The following is a 20,071-nucleotide window of genomic DNA, read 5'->3' as shown; positions in this document are numbered from 1 at the left end:
CAACGCCCTGGATCAACTAATCCATAGTCCCACCAGGGGTTCCAATATCCTAGACCTGGTCATTACCAACATGGGAAATCGATGCTCCACACATATGGTCACCCCCTCGTTAGTCAGGTCTGACCATAAGCTAATCACCCTTAACATCCACAATCCACCCCCACCCCCCAGTAAGGAAACCTCCATAAAAAACTTCTTCAAAGCCAACTTCATGCTACTCAAGTCAGAAGTGACAAACTTCATGACACCCATGCAGATGGGAGCTGAAAGTTCAACTGCTGAATCCTACACCAAGGCACTGTATGAGCACATCCACTCATGCATAAATTGCGCCATCCCAAATAGAACCAAGATGCTCTCCTCCAATAAAGGAAGCCAATCTGCTGGTTCCCTGCCATAAACAAACTTTACAACAAAAAGGAAAAAACTGTTGCAGAAAAATGGAAAATCCCAGGATGCAAAAAACTCCCTTACCAGCCTCAGTAAGAAGCTGAGATCCCTCATAAAATCCTCCAAAGCTAGTTACGAAAATAAAATTGCCAAAGATTCTAAAGACAACCACAAGGCATTCTATAACTATGTCAAGAATCTAAATGGCAATGCTCAGATCTGCTCTGAGCTAAAACAGAATGGCATTAAATATACTGATCCCAAGGATATTGCCAATATCCTGGCAGATCGATTCAGTGCCAACTTCACCCCCCCTCTCACCCCCTAAATGGCCCATCTCAATACCGGAAGATTTCCAAATTCCGGTAATAACGGCCACACAGGTTAAAAACGCACTCTCCAAAGCTAAGAATACAGCATCCATGGGACCAAATGACATCCCGGGCTGTGTACTACATGAACTACAATATGAACTGGCAGCTCACCTAAGTCATGTTTAATCATAGCCTCACCTCAGGTTTCGTGCACACTGAGTGGTGCAGAGCTACAGTTATCCCACTCCACAAGGGGGGGATCCACCTTGGATCCCAGAAACTACCATCCCATCAGTCTGACAAGCCTTATCTGCAAGGCCATGGAGCATATTATCATGGAATTTATAAACAAAAACATTGGCAACCTTCAAACACTGGACCCCACCCAGTTTGGGTTCGTGAAGGGCCAAGCTTGTCTCCTGAACCTGATTGACTTCTTCAAATCAGTCTCCAGAGCCATGGACAAGGGTAAGGTGGTCCACACAGCCTATCTAGACCTTGCCAAGGCCTTTGACACCATCCCTCACTCTGGAATCATAGATAAACTTACTAAGCTGGGCATTAATCCCTACGTCACCCACTGGGTTACTAACTGGCTTACTGATAGAACCCACATTGTAAAAGTAGCCGACTCCAAATCCAGCTCCAGACAAGTGACAAGTGGAGTACCTCAGGGTTCAGTCCTGGGACCACTCTTGTTTGGCATCTACTTCTCTGAAGTGCAGGCCAACACTAAGGGACTCTGGATAACAAAGTTTGCAGATGACTGCAAACTGGGAGCCATTATTGAATCCCCAAATGATGTGGATACTCTACAAAAGGGCCTTACAGAAACAGATGCTTGGTGCCATAGCCATGGGCTCAAGCTCAATGCTAAGAAATGTATAGTTATCCCCTTTGGGAAAAAACATGTATCCGTGAATTACCATATAGGTGGCAGTACACTAAACACCGAAAGTGTGATAAGAGACTTAGGGACACAGGTGGACAGTGGTCTCACCTTCGATAACCACATCGCCACAACAGTCAGGAAATCCTTCTATGTGGCACACCTCATCACTAAGGGCTTTTCATCCAGAAAAAAGGATGTCATTGTCCCACTCTACTCATCCCTCATTAGATCCATTATAGAATACAATGCCCAGTTTGGTATGTATGTCTCAAGACATCTACAACAACTGGAAAGGCCGCAGAAATGCCTCACTAAAAGAATCACAGGCCTATAGCAGATGCCCTATGCTGACCGCCTTAAAAAACTCCAGCTATACTGTCACATATCGTCTACTCAGAGGTGATCTTTGCTTAACATACAAGGCCATGTCAAACCCAGAGCTGCTGGACATGCTACACTTAAAGTAATCCCAATCCCTCAGAGCCACACACTCCAGGGATCTAAACCTTGTCATCACAATAAACAAAACATGCTGGAGGGATAGTTTCCTGACCCAGAAACTCCCTAGACTCTGGAATAGATTGCCCATACATGTCAAGCAGAGTGCTTATTTGGTCCTCTTCCAAAGGAACCTTGACAATTGGATGGGAGAATGGAAATTCACCCCGGGGATCACGTCAGTTGCCCTGCTAGACAGGGGTCCAGGGAAGTAAATAGTGTGGGAAGAAATAGCCAGGGAATTGTTATGGCTAGGCTTGTATAGGCCCTAGGGCTGATAGCCTAGTACCAACCTATAAACCTATGATGTGGGTAACATATCCTGTTATGATAGTGGTATGCGAAGTGTGGAATTTGAATTTTCTGTTGTGATTCCAATATACAGGTATACTTTAAAAGACAGCTTCTCAAACTTGATGCAATAAGCTGTCAGGAATGCATGTTGCAGAAATAAGACACATGCACCTATTTCTAAATATGTTGTGTGCATTATACACACACACACACACACACACACACACACACACACACACACACACACACACACACACACACATTTTGTGATCAGCGTGGATGCAACTGTGTATACATGTGTTCATATTTGTGATGAAGTGATGTCCTCATTAAGGCATGTATAAGACAATCTCAATGTCTATTGTCAGTATAAAGCTTTAGATGATGCAACAATGCATTTGTGCTATTTATTTTTGTAATGTAGTTGACATTTGGGAATTACTACTGATATATCCATGTTCAAGCACATGGTTGCAGGGCGCACAAGTCTGAGTAAATATGTGTTCGGTGACTAACAAGTGCTTTCCCTTTGGTTATGTTTTTACATGTATTATAATGGCATGAACTCTAAGTGGGCAGTAAACATAGTAATACATGCCGATCAGCTCTTTTCTTAGCCCACCGCTGAGCAACTGGATTGTGCAATCGATGGCAAAGTGTTTGCGCATGCAAGGTTGACATTTAATGAAACCACTTGAACTTGAGAAGTACTTATGCATGTAGTACGCTGTTCATACTGTACTCTCTATTGCAGGTGTTGCGTCATAACCTTTATGACGTTAAGGACTATTATTATTGCCGTCCCCATTTGCATGGAGTTAAGTGATGAGCAATTGCAGGTCTCTGCATAAATGGGAAAAAAGTAATAGTTCTATCGGTTTGCCTTCTTCTGCACAAACACACTAAGCAGTGAGGTTCGGCAGCACTTTGGACAGTACTGAGTGTATAAAAAACAGCTGCTGTCAGCTTTCTCTGTGGCAGTGGTTGTAACAGCAGCAAGTTTATATTTTGAGTACAAATGATAACAGGGTTCAAATCCAGCTTAATGTAATTTTTTTACATATGCTTTCATAATGGCATTACATGGTTAAATGTGATAATTTTCATAAATGTGAGAGGAAATGATTACAGTGAAGTACTGTATAAAAACAAACAACAGTCAATTGATTTATTTCAACAGTAAGCATATGAATTGACTTTTTTATACATTCATCAATCTAAATAAATGTTAGAGTAAAGATTTAATATTAGTGCCTTTATTCTGCTTTACCAGTGTGTTTCTTTAGCACAGCAAGTTTAAGCAGCATTGTGAGGAGGGAACTGTCGCATGCCATAGGACATCAGGAGCCATTTATACTTGCTCAGCACTGCTGCACAATGACAAACTCCGTGCAAATGCACAGGACAAAAAGTGAAGGGCATCACTGGGGGCATTTTTGCCTTGTGTGCGGTGTGTGTTTCTATTTTTTGACCAGATTAAAGATGTGAAAATGATGTAGATAGAAAAGTGGTAAAATGGGGAGCAAGCAAAACAACAAAGGGAAGAAATATATGAATGTGCAGGAGGGAATTAGGAAAGAACATAGCTATCTACCTCCAACACTGTAAGATGAACATGAATAGAATATTGGATGAATTTGGACTGTCACTTCAGCAAAGATGGGTGACAACAACACAGTCATGTTGTAGAGCTAACTGGACTGAATCAAGTGTGTTGAGAAGACATATGTGTAAAGAGGAGAGCTCTCTCTCTCTCGTAGATATATATATATATATATATATATATATATATATATATATATATATATATAATTTTTTTTTTTAGGCAGGTGCCAGTTTTTTATTTTATTTCTTTAAGAGAGGAATGGTAGGTAAGGAACGCAGGTATATCAGGGTCAGGTACATCGGGTAGGTGAGGAAGTGGGTGTAGATAAACAGGGCAAACAAGACAGAGACAGGGATGGTGAGGGAGACAAAAGGTTGCTTGACGCCATGATTGGAGATAGGGAGGAGACATTGGAGGCCCATGCCTGTCAAGCATGGGGACAGTGAGAACCAAGTCCTCAGTCTCAGAACTGTCATCACCATCCCCTTCCTACGCTTCCTGTCGGAGTGCTTGACATTTTTCTTTTTGTAACATTCTAATGAGCATCTTCAGCATACAGCTAAGGCATGCACCAATGATCCTTTCTACAACCTCATGTACCATGCTTGGAAGCCCCTGGTGAGTTACAAAATCCCCACCACCGCCAGTACTCCCAGAGGGTACCACTACACCAGCTGCAGAGGTAATGCTACCTGATGCTGAGGACCCAGGTAGTGCAGGGGCTGCAGAGGCAGTACTGCCAGGTTGCACCCCAGATGTGCTGCTCATCAGTGCAGCAGCCTTTGGAAGGGTGGCAGACTGAGCCACACTGGTTGGCCTACTTCCCTGTGCTTCAATCCACTTTGTCAGTTGTCAGAAAATTATGACATCAGAGCACTGTGATCACATGTATAAAATAAAAAAGAGAGATAAGGGGTGGGGTAACAGAAAAAAAAGAAAAAGATAATTAGAACTATCATGTTACATGCAATAAATTACTACAATATAAATATATTTTTACTTTTAAATGTATTATACTTTTTAAAAGCTGCAAATTAGGAATGGGAATTGTTCCACCTAATCCTTGCAATATGCATATATTACCCATATCCTTTTACATAATACAGATTAAGTTAACATGGCATTTATGCCATTTTTGTTGAAATTAATATTTAATATATTTATAATTATTTTACAATGTATTTGTTACCTGTGGGATTTGAACCCATAACATCTGAATACACTATGAACCCCTACAATTACCTTGAACTACAGAATGAAGCATGCATGCTTGATTTTACAGTTAAGATATGTATTCTTCATTTGCTACTAATGTATACACGATGAATACTTTTAATAAAATAATAAATTTGTGCACATACATATGCCTTGCTTCTCTTAGCCCTTCTAAATGTTCAGCGTGGGCTTCCCTGTTCACTGCTATCCCCTGGGAAGCTGTAAAAGAAAAAGGAGAGGAAGAGAGAACAGCATTATGCATACGAGTCGTGGTTATCGCCAGCTTTGTGTATAATTTATCTTTATCTGTATATTCACACAACTGTGGCATGTCAGCAATCCTAAACTCATCCAGCCACTGTTGACCTGTGCCTGCTTGCACGTTTTCAGATTGTTATAATGGTGGCTGCATTGCTCTCCAGTGCATGGAATGCTAGTAGCACTGGAGACAGCTTTGGCAAGACTATTCAAGCCTCTGATTTATATTGAGACCCAGTATAGTCCTCCTGCAAAAGCCTACAGCTGTGGCACATTACAAGGAGTCCAGTGAATATTTTGGACTCTTCTACACCCCACCTTTGAGCCCTAAACTGTGAACCTTCCTTTCTAACTCCTGCCATGTCCACACAGGTCAAACAGCAACAGTTGAAGTGTCTTCCTGCCAATTCATGATCTCTCAGTTTATAGCTAGTTCACAAACCAGAACAACCATGCTACATTTGTGTGATGTTAAGCGGACAGCAACACTGCCAAACAGAGAGGAAGGCAGTTTATGATTTAGGAAGGGTAATGTGACAGTTGGTATTAGTTTATAGGTTGGATGCTGCTGTACCTATTAGATGACTTAAATTTTCATACATGTATTGGGGATATAAATTTTATGACCTGATATGTTTTTGTGTGGCTTTACAAACTGATAAATATAATTTGTACAATGTGGGATTCAAACCTACATAAAATAGGCAATACACATTCTTCCATAGAGGTTTTTTTCCTCATTGCCATAAAAGAAGTGCTTGCCAGATATGCTCATTAATTATATAGATACATTAAAGAGTGAGCATGTATATGTGTGACCCGACAATGTCCGGGTTTATACATTCATGCGTGTATGTATGTGTGACTCAACAATGTCCTGGTTTATACATTCATGTGTGTATGTATGTGTGACCCGACAATGTCCTGGTTTATACATTCATGTGTGTATGTATGTGTGACCCGACAATGTCCTGGTTTATACATTCATGTGTGTATGTATGTGTGACCCGACAATGTCCTGGTTTATACATTCATGTGTGTATGAGTATGTGAGTATGATTGAAGTATGAAGTCCATCCCAGGGAAGAAAAGGCACTTTTAAGTACAGAAATATAATTGTCAGTATACCCTTAGTCACACACAGAATTCATCTGATCTCCACTGCTATACAGGGCCCCATTTACACTGTCGAAAGGGCTGTTAACCGAACGTCCTTTGATCAATATGTAAATGGCGAACTACCAAAAGTTGGAATGGCCAAGTAAGCAATTTTTTTCACAGGGGAAAAAAAATTGCTTGGCCGTTATCGAGAATTTGCCCTTTTCTACACTGTAGTGTGATCTCGGAGATGGTATATTTGGTCAGGGGAGGTGTGGGGAGCACAGACCCCACTTCATAGGGTTTGATGATTTGTTTTATTTTTTGTTGGCCAAGCGATTTTTTCCATGGAAAAAATTGCTTATTTTTGCCGTTCGAAGTTTTGACCTTTCAGTATTTATGTGTCAACCAAAGGATGTTCGATGAACAGCCCTTTCGACAACGTAATATAGACCCGCTATACAGTTATTTTTGTGTATAATTATCTTTATATTCTTCTTTATTTAAAAAAATGAGTGGAACAGCATTAATACTATTTGGAGTGTGCTAGATTAGAAACCTGTTTCACCTGTACTGTCAACATGAACTTACACCAGTTGCCAGAGGGAAGGTGTTCATTGCTACTGAGGACTTGCTTGTCAGACATATTCATTATTTATTTATGCACATTAAAGAGTTGAATGGTTAAACATGTCCGTGTGGGACATGAAAGTTCAGAAAATGAATTTTTAATTGTACAACCATAATTGTACTGACAGATATGCAGTATATATATCATGTGCATGCTTAATCCACCTGCTATACATAGTTATTTTTTTATTTATGATTATTTTATATTAATTATGTAAATTACAGTGGACCAGCATTAAGAAAATTTAGAGCTTACTAGGTTAGAGCCTTAACTCACCTGTATTGTAACCACTAACTGATATCAGTTGCCAGAGCGAGAACTAGCCAGCAGGTGTACCTTTTCACTCTTTACTGCATATCAGTGCTGATCACCACACAAAGGCACTTAGTGTTTTTGAAGACTGCATGTGTGAGTTTGGTATAATGGTTAAGGGATTTACCTTATAGGTGCAAGGGACAGGGTTTGATTCTGATCTTGGGCCATTGGCTTGGCTTAAAACAACCCATCATGGCAGTTAGCCTAGTATTTATATATGAATATGTTGCAATGTGTCTTTTAAGAAATTGACAATGTCTGCATGTGTTCAGGAACTGCAGGTGTTGGGGAAGCATGCTGACCATCGTGCATCGCCACTTAGCGTGTTCGTGCAATGGAAAGCAAAAGATGAAACAATGAATCTTTTTGAAATTGACAATGTCTGCCTATTGTCTACAGGTGTATTTGGGAAGCATGCTAACTGCTGCACAACCCCGCTTAGCATGTTTGCACAACGGGAAAGCAAATGTTGTAACAATTTATCTTTTCTGAAATTGGCAATATCTGTGGCACTAAACTTTGTTTGTGCAGAGTTGAGCAATGTGCAAAGGAGATAGGCAAAGCTCAATATGCAGCATTATTATTGTAAAAAGTGTTTATTAACTTTCGTCATTAAAAGATAAATGTGGGAGTTGAGCCAAGATCTACATATCCTATGCGCTGCATGCTTTATCGTGTTCCCCAGGTGTGTTACACACACACTTGGCTCACAGGTGTAATTTAGTCTGTCCTTATCATAGAAGGAACCTCAATTAATTTTAACGTATTTATCCATTTCACTGTGTTTGCATTATGCTGTGCACCAAGCAAATATTAAAAAAATAAAGGAAACATAAACAACATTAGAAAATACATTTTAACACACCTTACAGATTTGTACACAATTCTGGACTTGAACTATTATACTAATGAACATACAAAACACACTAGGCATGTCCTCTCTCTGCCACAGAAACAACTTTAGAGCAGGAAAGCAAATCAAGTACATACAAGCAAGTCCTATTTACTCCCCAGTATTAACAAGACATATATACTTGTACACTCTCATTTGTTTGTACATGTGTGGCTTACATATGTAGCGCAATGAGTCATCACACAACCATTTATGACTATTTGCATGAATGCAACTCTGTCTTCTCTTTGTATTGTGCTCATTCTTCTATGTACTGTACTCTCAGACATGCAGTCTATAGTGCATGTTGTATCATTGTCCTTTAAATGTAGGATACAATTACATGACAGTGAAAAACAGTTTTATGCAAAGGCAGGACAGTTTGGCTATCCATGAACAAAAATGAGAAATGAGTGCTGTTCACTTCCACTTAAAAGCTTCCTACAGTTATTTCTACATTTTGTAAGTGTATGCTGTGTGACACACCCAATGCAGGTAAGGTAGTCTAAATTCCTTCTCCCACCTGCTAATCATTCATAGTAGCAATCCATTAGCAACTAGCAATGAGGTAGTACCTACACTATGTTTACACCTGATACATAAAGTCAACACTTTGGGATTCAGCAATTCTAATGAGTTCACACTTCATTTACATCTTCACCATGCTCAGAGTATTTGTTGAATGCAGAATATTGCTATTCCTTTTGATTTATCTGCAGAGAAGGCTTCTGATCTTAAGGTTTGATTGTATTTTCCAAGTACATTCTAGATTTTGTAACATGCTATAAAGGGAAAAAAAAATATATATATATATATATATATATATATATATATATATATATATACACACACACACACACACACACACATGCACACATTAAATGGAACTTTTATCGATATGCACTTCTTATAGTTCACTGTTGGCATTGGCATTTTTGGCAGGCATTTACTTTCCCAGATAGACACCATTCACTTTGATCACTAGTGTTATTTTTACAGTTGTTTATTTTACAATGTTTAATATTATCTCAGGGAAATAAAATGTATTATATTGTTAATGACACAGCTGTGTTATCCTTTTAAGATGGTCCATAGACACAACCAGGGGAGTGGTGGGCACAGTGAGAGGTGACTGGCAATCATATAAATTGACTTTTCTATTTTAAATGGGTATACATTGTGAGAATTTTGTTGAAAGCATATGTGACAATTGAATTATGTGGTATTCATTGGTTTGAGATAGGGAAGCCAACTGCCATTTGTGTGTTGCCAAAACAAAAGTTGTGTTTCAAGAGGTTTTCTCTAAAAGGTCATCCTTTTATTTTGGGGGAAAAATATATTACTAAAGTGATATTCAGTGTTTTGGACCAAACATTGATTTGAGTGTGTGTGTGTGTGTGTGTGTGTGTGTGTGTGTGTGTGTGTGTGTGTGTGTGTGTGTGTGTGTGTGTGTGTGTATTGTGGTACAACCACGTAACTTTCAATTTTAATAAATGTACTCCTCTAGGGCTTCAGTGGGAGGTTGGCATAATGGTTATGGTATTTACCTTACAGACATAAGGTGCAGGGTTTGATTGGCTAGGTGTAAAATGGCCTACAAGGACAGCTAGCCTATTACTAATCTATAAACTTAAGTTGAAAATATATGTGTATATGCAGGACTTTACTTATAAGATGTTTATGTGTTGTAGCCGTCTCTGTTTTATGTCACATAGGATTATGGCACCCCAAGCATTCAAATCCATGTAAACCCCCTTTCAGTGACTCTGAAAGCAATGTCATAGTGCAGGTGTTCAGGTGCCAAGGCACCTTTCTGCTTAACAGATGACATGGGAATATGGCTGATAGAATGCAGATTTGGGGCCAGATATTCAATGATGTGACTGCCATAGGGAACACACCAGGACTTATGATCAGGTGCATCAGTGGGCCACTGATATGATTTCATCAGCCTGGAGGAGAGCAGCTGCAGTTGCACATGGACAGCTTGCTGTGGGGGAGGGCTGTTAACGAGCCCCCATTGACACCAAATGAAGAGTTCCTGTCCACTATCAGAGATCTAGAGAACTCATTGGAAACTACACATCAACATGTGATTGATGTCGGTGCTGATGTGTCTGGGAGGACAAGTATGTGCCAAGAGGAGTTTCCAGGTAAGCTTACATATGGCAAGTTTTAAGATCAGCATGTATAGTAAAATATAGCAAAATGTAGCTAATAGCTCCTGTGCTTTTTTAATGAACCCATTGATAAATGAATAGACTTCACAACATATTTGCCCATCACACATGGTCTGTGGGTGGATGTGTCAGCCACGTTTCAGTTAAAACTATTGTTAATGGACATATAGGTAAAATTGTGTATTCACAATCCTCCTGTGCTATTGCATTTGTGATGATTACATCCTTACTGCACTTCATTTCTTCCAGGACCATCCTCCACAGCAAGTATGGAGTCTTCTGCATATGGTAAAGCAGGCATTCTTTGTTGATTGTTGATGACCATTTGCCAGATACAAATGCATTTATCTGTATGTGTGAGTTTGGTATAATGAGTGTTGTTTATTGCTGTACCATCTGCAATAGTGTGACCAGTGTTAGTTTGTTATCATATAAATTGTTTTAAATATTTTCTGCAGTATTAATTTAATTCCTGTGCTCGTTGCTTATTATCACAATGGACATGGGTCACTCCTACCACCTGATGTCAGAGTATCAGCAGACTCTGATGATGATAGTCAAATAGAGGCAGAGTTGTGGGGTGTGGAGGTTGAATCTGATGCTAAGGTTGACATTCAGCCATCCCTTGTATTTCCCATCAGACACATTCAGTCTGCGTACCTATTCCACTGAGCCCACAGATATTGAACAGGTGGAGGGTGAAACACTTGATTCAGGGTAGTATGGTTACTCTGGCTTTGGTGCTGGTTGACTCTGGCTCTAGACAAAGTGTGAGTGAAGTGCCATGTAGGAGGGTTTTTAGGGGTGTTCGGAGGATCCCTGCTGTCCACCCTCAACCTGAAGCTGGTGTGTCTTTATGTGCCACTGTATGTTTAGAGCCATCATGGAAGTGCAGGCATGGTCCATTAGGTCTTCCGAGGAAATGCTTAGGGTTGTAGGTGTGGCAGAAGCTGATGTGTGTGACTGCCTCTGTGATGTGGCCAGCTCAATGGATCAGGTAAATAACATGATGGAACAGACAATGTCTGTGATATACTGTCTGCTGGGAAGGGACAGCATCCATGTGGACATAGGTCACTAGCATCATCTGCTATTAGCCGATGTGGTCATGCACAATCACAATCCAGTAGTGGCACTACTACTGTTCTGTCACTGGTTGAGGTGTCCACACGCAGATGTGGAAGGCCATGGGGTCATGGCCCTGGTCACACTCATGAGAGCTTGTCCAGCAGACAGCAGTCACGTTCGGGTAGCAGCACCACATCTCACCATGGGCACGGATGTGCCAGTGTGATTCCTGGCACAGCCAGTTCTCATGGTTGGAGGTAACTACTGTCATCTCTACCATGCATGCCTCATACCTGTTCAACTTACCAGGACATAGAGCTAGCACATAGCTTGGCTGCATTCATGCATAACTCACACCTGTCCAACATACTAGGACATAGAGCTAGCAGAGAGCTTGGCTGTGTTCATGCATGACTCACACCTGTCTGACATACCAGGACATAGAGCTAGCACAGAGCTCGGCTGTGTTCACACATGGCTCTCACCTGTCTGACATACCAGGACATAGAGCTAGCACAGAGCTTGGTTGTGTTCATGCATGACTCACACCTGTCTGACATACCAGGACATAGACCTAGCACACAGCTTGGCTGTGTTCATGCATGACTCATACCTTTCTGACATACCAGGACACAGAGCTAGCACAGAGCTTGGCTGTATTCATGCATGACTCACACCAGTCTGACATACCATGACATAGAGCTAGCACAGAGCTTGGCTGTGTTCATGCATGATTCACACCTGTCTGACATACCAGGACCTAGAGCTAGCACAGAGCTTGGTAGTGTTCATGCATGACTCGCACCTGTCTGACATATCAGGCCATAGAGCTAGCACAGAGCTTGGCTGTGTTCATGCATGACTTGCACCTGTCTGACATACCAGGACATAGAGCTAGCACAGAGCTTGGCTGTGTTCATGCATTACTCACACCTGCCTGACATACCATGACATAGAACTAGCACAGAGCTTGGCTGTTCTCATGCATGGTTCACACCTGTCTGACATACCAGGACACAGAGCTAGCACAGAGCATGTCTGTGTTCATCCATGGCTCACACGTGTCTGACATACCAGGACACAGAGCTAGCACAGAGCTTGTCTGTGTTCATCCATGGCTCACATGTGTCTGACATACCAGGACACAGAGCTAGCACACAGCTTGTCTGTGTTCATCCATGGCTCACACGTGTCTGACATATCAGGCCACAGAGCTTGGCTGTGTTCACACATGGCTCACACCTGTCTGACATACCAGGACACAGAGCTAGCACAGAGCATGTCTGTATTCATCCATGGCTCACACGTGTCTGACATACAGGACACAGAGCTAGCACAGAGCTTGTCTGTGTTCATCCATGACTCACACGTGTCTGACATATCAGGCCACAGAGCTTGGCTGTGTTCACACATGGCTCACACCTGTCTGACATACCAGGACACAGAGCTAGCACAGAGCTTGGTTGTGTTCATCCATGGCTCACACATGTCTGACATACCAGGATACAAAGCTAGCACAGAGCTTGGCTGTGTTCACGCACACCTTGACTGATCAGACACACACACACATAACAGGTACACAGATCATTTGTGAGGCCTACAGCTCATTCTATCTCAGTGGTCATTTGATAATTTATCAAAATGTCTGCCTGCCTTCCTTACTCAGCCATACTCTCTACCCTTTTGTGTCAGCCTTGGCCTCTTGCCCCCCTAAACAACACCCTGTGCAAATGATGATAACTGTACCACATCCTTGATTCTATCTTTTACTTTCAGGAATACAGAAGTCTTTTGTCTGACCCCAGGATGCACAGCTGACTGAGTGCTTAGTATATATGTGTTTCTGATGCTCCTTTGAAAACTACTATTTTTTACAGGTTTTTATATTGTGTGTATTTTTGATGCATAAGGCCTATTAGTCGACAGAGTACACATCTATTAACATAAGTCAGTGATGTCACATATTGATGTCATTGATGTAAAAATCACCCACCTTCTACTTGTTACACTAGCAAGTAACAGTAAGCAAGGATCTGCCATTCATTTGTGTTCTTAGCCATTTATGTTCCTATTCCATGTTCAACACTTACCTTGATAGTCCAGCACTTACAAGTGTTTTAAATCAGGGCTGACTCTGAGTGATGCTAGCAATACACAGCCATACATCGGTAAGTTAATGTTGTGAACATTGCCCAGTATCAATTTTACTGTATGTATGTGCATAGGATGAAAGTTGTACCCACTTAGGTGGTGAGCATGTGTACTATCCATTTTATCTTGGCCAGGACGAGGGGCATATTCTGCACACCTACATCTACCAACCCCCACAGCAGCTGGTGGTTCCCCCTGTGACTCCTCACCTGCATGTGACTGTGGTGCCCTTGCCAATGGTGGTGAGATGTGTGCCGCTTCCCCATGGTGTTCCCGCTGAAGCTGTTTTCTCAGAATAATACTGTGAAGGATGTGATGTATCTAAGCATCAGAATTGTGACTTCAGCAGCCCAAACATATGTTCTGTGATATTTATTCTTTGAGCATGTGCCTCATTATAGCATTCTTTGGTGTGTGTGTGTGTGTGTGTGTGTGTGTGTGTGTGTGTGTGTGTGTGTGTGTGTGTGTGCGCGTGTGTGTCTATGTGCGTGTGTGTGTGTGCATACGCACATGTGTGTGTGTGTGTGTGTGTGTGTGTGTGTGTGTGTGTGTGTGTGTGTGTGTGTGTGTGTGTGTGTGTGTGTGTGTGTGTGTGTGTGTGTGTGTGTGTGTGTGTGTGTGTGTGTGTGTGTGTGTGTGTGTGTGTGTGTGTGTGTGTGTGTGTGCATTTCTGATGGGTATCATCAGCCACGGTTCAAGTGCATACCCTGCATCACCCAGTAAATGACCAAATTCCCCTGGCGATGCTTTGATTTCAATGTGTATGCAGTCTATTGCACCCGGAACATCAGGAAAGTGTGCTACTGGATAGAAATCCTGCATAGTTGTAGGACTGTACTCAAGTGTACACATTATGGATGCCTCTATGGGGAGGCAGCCCAAGATGAGGTCTCCTCCTAACAATTTGTGGCATACTGGCAATATGAGTCAGGGCGTATATGGCCCAGAACATTTGGCAGTACTGCTCCAGCATAGCTGAGACAAGCTGCTATACAGAGTGTGCAATCAATTCCACACTGTCTTTGTGTTCACCATATCTGCTCATGACCTTGTCATACTACAATCTAGGCTCCCATGCAACACCTGGATATAGTGTGTAACACAATCAGTTGACTAATAAGTGCATGCAGCTATGTGCCATGATGATGTTTTGACCAATCATGTGCCTGCAACAGTAAGTATACACCTACTGAGATGCAGCCATGCATGTCTCCCTCCTGGGTACATGCTCTTCAAAGGTATCTGCTGTGCACTGTGGAACCATGTCACCACCATTACTGTCAAACTCATGTGGGGACTGTTATCCAAGGTCATCATCATGACCTGTAAATGCTCTACTACCAGCAAACTGGCTGGATTCACTTTCTGTGTTAGGAAATATCTTGGGTTGAAGGATTGTCCTCAGCAGGGCTGTACATAGTAACCCCATGTGCAGTGACCTATGTGTCATTGACTGTGCTGCCTCTCTGTACCACATCATTTCCTGTGTCAGGATTAGTGGAAGAGTCTGGAGAGGAAGTAGGAAATGGATGAGCTCCAATGACAAAGACAGAAATACAAGCACACATCACACGTCTACATAAAAAGTAATAGAAACAATGTTAATTATTACATAATTATAATACAGCACTGTAACAGTGTACATACCTGGGTTCTATCTCAATGACCTGATGGTTTGAGAAAGCCCTGTAATATAGGATATGTGAGCATCAAGTCAACACAAAACATAAATGGAGGCTGAGATGACATACAGGACCACTTAACTGGCCTGTTGTTATAACACATAGGAGCACTTACCTGGCCTGTTAGGACATATAGGAGCACTTACCTGGCCTGTTGTTATGACATATAGGAGCACTTACCTGGCCTGTTGTTATGACATACAGGAGCACTTACCTGGCCTGTTGTTATGACATACATGAGCACTTACCTGGCCTGTTGTTATGACATACAGGAGCACTTACCTGGCCTGTTGTTATAACACATAGGAGCACTTACCTGGCCTGTTATGACATATAGGAGCACTTACCTGGCCTGTTGTTCTGACATATAGGAGCACTTACCTGGCCTGTTGTTACCTGATGATGCATCAGATGTTCTAACAGATTGTGCAGCTGTGATAAACACAACATACAGTTAGTTTTATATTTGCTAGCATATGAAATAATGTGTCTTACGTGAGGAAGTACAAAACATGCCATACCTCTGCATCTAGGGAGGTCAACCTCAATGCCATCACATGGAATCTGATAATGTCTACAGAGATGGTGTGATGCCAGAAACCCCTGGGTCTCAGTTTGGGGTAGTATAGCTAGACCTCCCTCAATGGCAACCTGATGACATCTGTGCTACCTGAGTCAAGATACAGTACAAAGAATCATTTCTTTGCAGCAATTAGACCATGCCCTGAGTGTCCTCTCATTACCACCAACAGCACTGACCCTGCAGGCTATGTCCTCCTCACTATAGTTTTACCATACTGTGTCCCCGTGTCTACTCAAGAGATTGCTGCCATACTCCCAAACAACATTGATTAGTATTCCATCCTTCCTAGCTGTGAAACATGTAAACATGTATGAGGTACACTCATCTGCAGCTAACACAAGTATTTGTGCAATGACTGTCACCACTACCTTTGATAGTTATCAGCACTACATAATTTTAGGGAGAAGCAACATATTCATACACAACATGTACAGTCATATATAATTAAATGCAGCATACCTCCGGGACTGTATTACTGACCATTCAAAATAAGTCTTTCACAATTATGAACTACATAAAGGCAATGGGAGTAGAAGAGGAAATAATCAGTAACCAAAGTGACCATGTACTCACAGAAATACAGAGAAGAGAATTTTGATTCTACAGTCATAGAAGTAGAAGCTGTGGGAATCAAACCACAAACTGGAAAGTACAGCTTGCTGGTAGGCCTTACGATAATACTGCCACACCCAACACAATATGGCAACAGTGCACCCTATTTTCTGGTAAATAAAGTCAGATATTATATGATGTGAGAGTAACAACCATCGCCAATAATGTATATCTAAATGAATAGTGAAGGCATTGCACTGTACGTATAATTCAGGAAAATGAATACACACATATACAGGATAATATCAAATGTACACAACTGAAAAGACTTGCACAGCCTAGTATCTGCAGAAGCTGTAGACATGCTTGTTATATCTCAGGATGCCTGTCATAACATGTGGGCAATTGGCAGATGTTCAAAATGAGGATTTCATCTTAGGTTACCATATTAAAACATTGTGATGAGCACTCCATTCGTCTACTGCAATAAAACATACAAAATACAAATATACACATATTACGCAGTTTGATTTTTATATAGGATCTATGCACAGTACATCCATTTTAGTAAGAAAAAAATACACATATGCAATAAAACTATTGTTCTCAATACCTACAGGTGGATACAATCAGAGTGCATAGTATTCTGTAACAAATTCAGTAATTTTCAACATGAATAGGTCAAAAGTAGCATAGCTTTTAAAATCAAGAAAACTCACCTCACATACTTGTAGGTAACATTTACTGAATGCAATGAATCCAAAGAATGCCAAAGTCATCCAGTTTTCCTCTTTAAAGTAAAATGCATTTTGTGCCCAACATAATTCATAAGGATCATTAGCATAGCATATTTCATAATCACATTGAAGTGCATAAGTATAAAGTTTCAAACATCAACATATGACTCTTGACTTTGGCATGCACAAGGTACTGCTGCCAATGTACCTGAGCTGACATAGGTTCATAGAACAATACTAGGCTATTGGCCTGGAGGCCCTTATAAGCCTAGCCAAGAATTTCACCCATGTTCTCACAAAGTCAGCACCTGTTTTTCCTGTCCAGCAGGGACACAGGTGGGACCCCAGGGGCATATTTTCTGTTTCCCATCCAGTCATCCAGGTCCCTCTTAAAGAGGGTTAGTGAGGTACTCTGACATAGTACATTTATGACATGTACAGATAAGATCAAATCCCTTAGTGTACCATATTTAAACACTGACACTCAGTCTGTTCTGGGACATTTCATTTGACCTGCAAACTGAAATTGTTAAGAACATTCAGCAATATTTCCATAATGGCATCAGAGATCACAGCAGTGCATCTGAGCATCCATCTGGATGGACCAGGAGAAACATGGATCAGAGCTTGACTGGGGATTTTCACAATGATCAACACTAATGCTCATAGGCCAGCTGTGCAGGTCCACCATGGCTATAACAACATTCACCAGAGGACAGTGAATCAGTTGCAGGACTGGATCATTGCAGTCGACTGGATAGTGCTGCAGCCCTATAATGTGTGAGAGTTTCCGTATCCTAACACCTCAGCATTTTATCTAAAGGCCTGATTCATTAAAGACTGTGTAAATGTAGTTCCCCTAATATATAGTAATATGTGCTTCTCTGATCCATGAAGAAAGTATTTCCATGTGGTTAGTGTTACAAGAAATATTTAAATTTGTCTGTATAAATCACTAACGTGATGAAATGGACTCGCTCAGTGTTATAACCCAACTGTACAAATTAAGTACTACAGAGAGATTAGCAATGTGACTGTCTAATGCTCACTGCCTACAAAATTAACATACCACGATTGTACAAACAGGAAACAGGCATCTTGTGTAGAACTCAGATTAAGTTGTAGGCTGAGTATGATGCATGTATGCAACAACAAATTCAGATTACAGCCAATATCCATTACACATTGTGTACACTCTGAGAAAACACCTCCATTACTGAAAATATATATTTATTACGTATGTGTGTGTATGATAGTACATTTGAACAGGCTAATGTTTACAATGCATATGAAATTGTCGGGTCTATATCACTTTATCAAATGGCTATTCAGCGAATAGCCATTTGTCTAACCCTTATTTGTCAAAGCAGCTCTTCATCAAATGGCAAATTTTAAGTAGGGCAAATCAGTGACTGGCCAACCAAGCCACCATAAAAAAAAAAAAAAACATAAAATTTAAAACCTATCAAGGTTGGGGGCTATACCTACTCAGAGATCACACTATAGTGGAGAAAAGGGCAAATTCCAGATGATGGCCAACCGCTGATTTGCTCCAGTTAAAATGTTTCATTCAATGAAGAGCGGCTTCAACAAAAAGAGGTTTGATGAATGGCTATTCGCTGAACAGCCATTCGGTAAAGTGAGATAGACCTGAAATTGTCTGTCGCCAGAACACTTGCATTCCTTGCCTTACATAGCTCAAGAGGTAGGGCTGTTGCCTCGGTGGCGTTTACATTCAATACTGTGGTTTGGGAGTTGGCATAATGGTTAAGGTGCTTGCCTCCCAAACAAGATGTAAAGTGTTTGATTCTCACCAAGGGAAATTTAAAACACTTCAAATGGCCCACAAGGGCAGCTAGCCTAGTACTCCTAAATTGCTGTTTCTGCTTTTTTGTTTTTTTGTATGACTGATACTGTAGAGATAAATACAACAGAGCAATTACATGTGGTAGAAGAGCAGCTGCCATTTTTTGTGGTATGGTTTAGGTATGGTATTCTACTCATTTGGGACACGGCTGAATTATTTGACGCTATGCTGCAGACAGTGTCACAATGCTGCAAGTCATTTATGAAATTGTTCAGTATATTTTCAGTGCAGCTCTGTTATGTGGCAGTCTACACAATGGAAAATTACATTCATGTGAATGCATTTTGTATACTCATACTGCACGTTCAGTTCTTTTATGGCCTACAACAGGTAACTCTAGATAACAGCAAATACACTTCTTTCAACATTACAATAAATCTGGTTATTCCACATTATCTGTATGATAATCTTTATATTTATTTATTTATTTGATTTATTTTGAATTTGTTAACTGGAGTAGAGCACTGATCCCACTGGACCAACTTCAGTCTCGGCCCTGAATGTGAAGACACGTCAAGTAGAAAAAATAAAATTAGTTTATACAATAAAAACAGCACAATAAAACAAAGGCCTAGGTAATATACAATAGAAAAAGTTATTTGAAAAGGTAGTCAACAGGAAGCACTATGTGCAATCTTTACATCAGTTAGATAAGTAGCGTGTTAGGAGTTAGAGAAGAGATGCTATAGTGAAAATGATAGGCAGTATGTATCAGAGATTAGGAAATTAGGTTATATGAACTGAAGCAGGGCATTTACAAGCATATTGTGCTGTGAAATGTTCTTTAAGTTGTGCCCAAAAGGAGGAGGAGGAGTTAGAGAGGACTTTAAGATTTAAGGGAAGGTCCC

This window comes from Protopterus annectens, chromosome 14.part0 (assembly GCF_019279795.1).
Source record: "Protopterus annectens isolate FY-2018-M chromosome 14.part0, PAN1.0, whole genome shotgun sequence".
Lineage (NCBI taxonomy): Eukaryota > Metazoa > Chordata > Ceratodontiformes > Protopteridae > Protopterus > Protopterus annectens.
Note: the sequence above shows the minus strand (reverse complement) of the source record.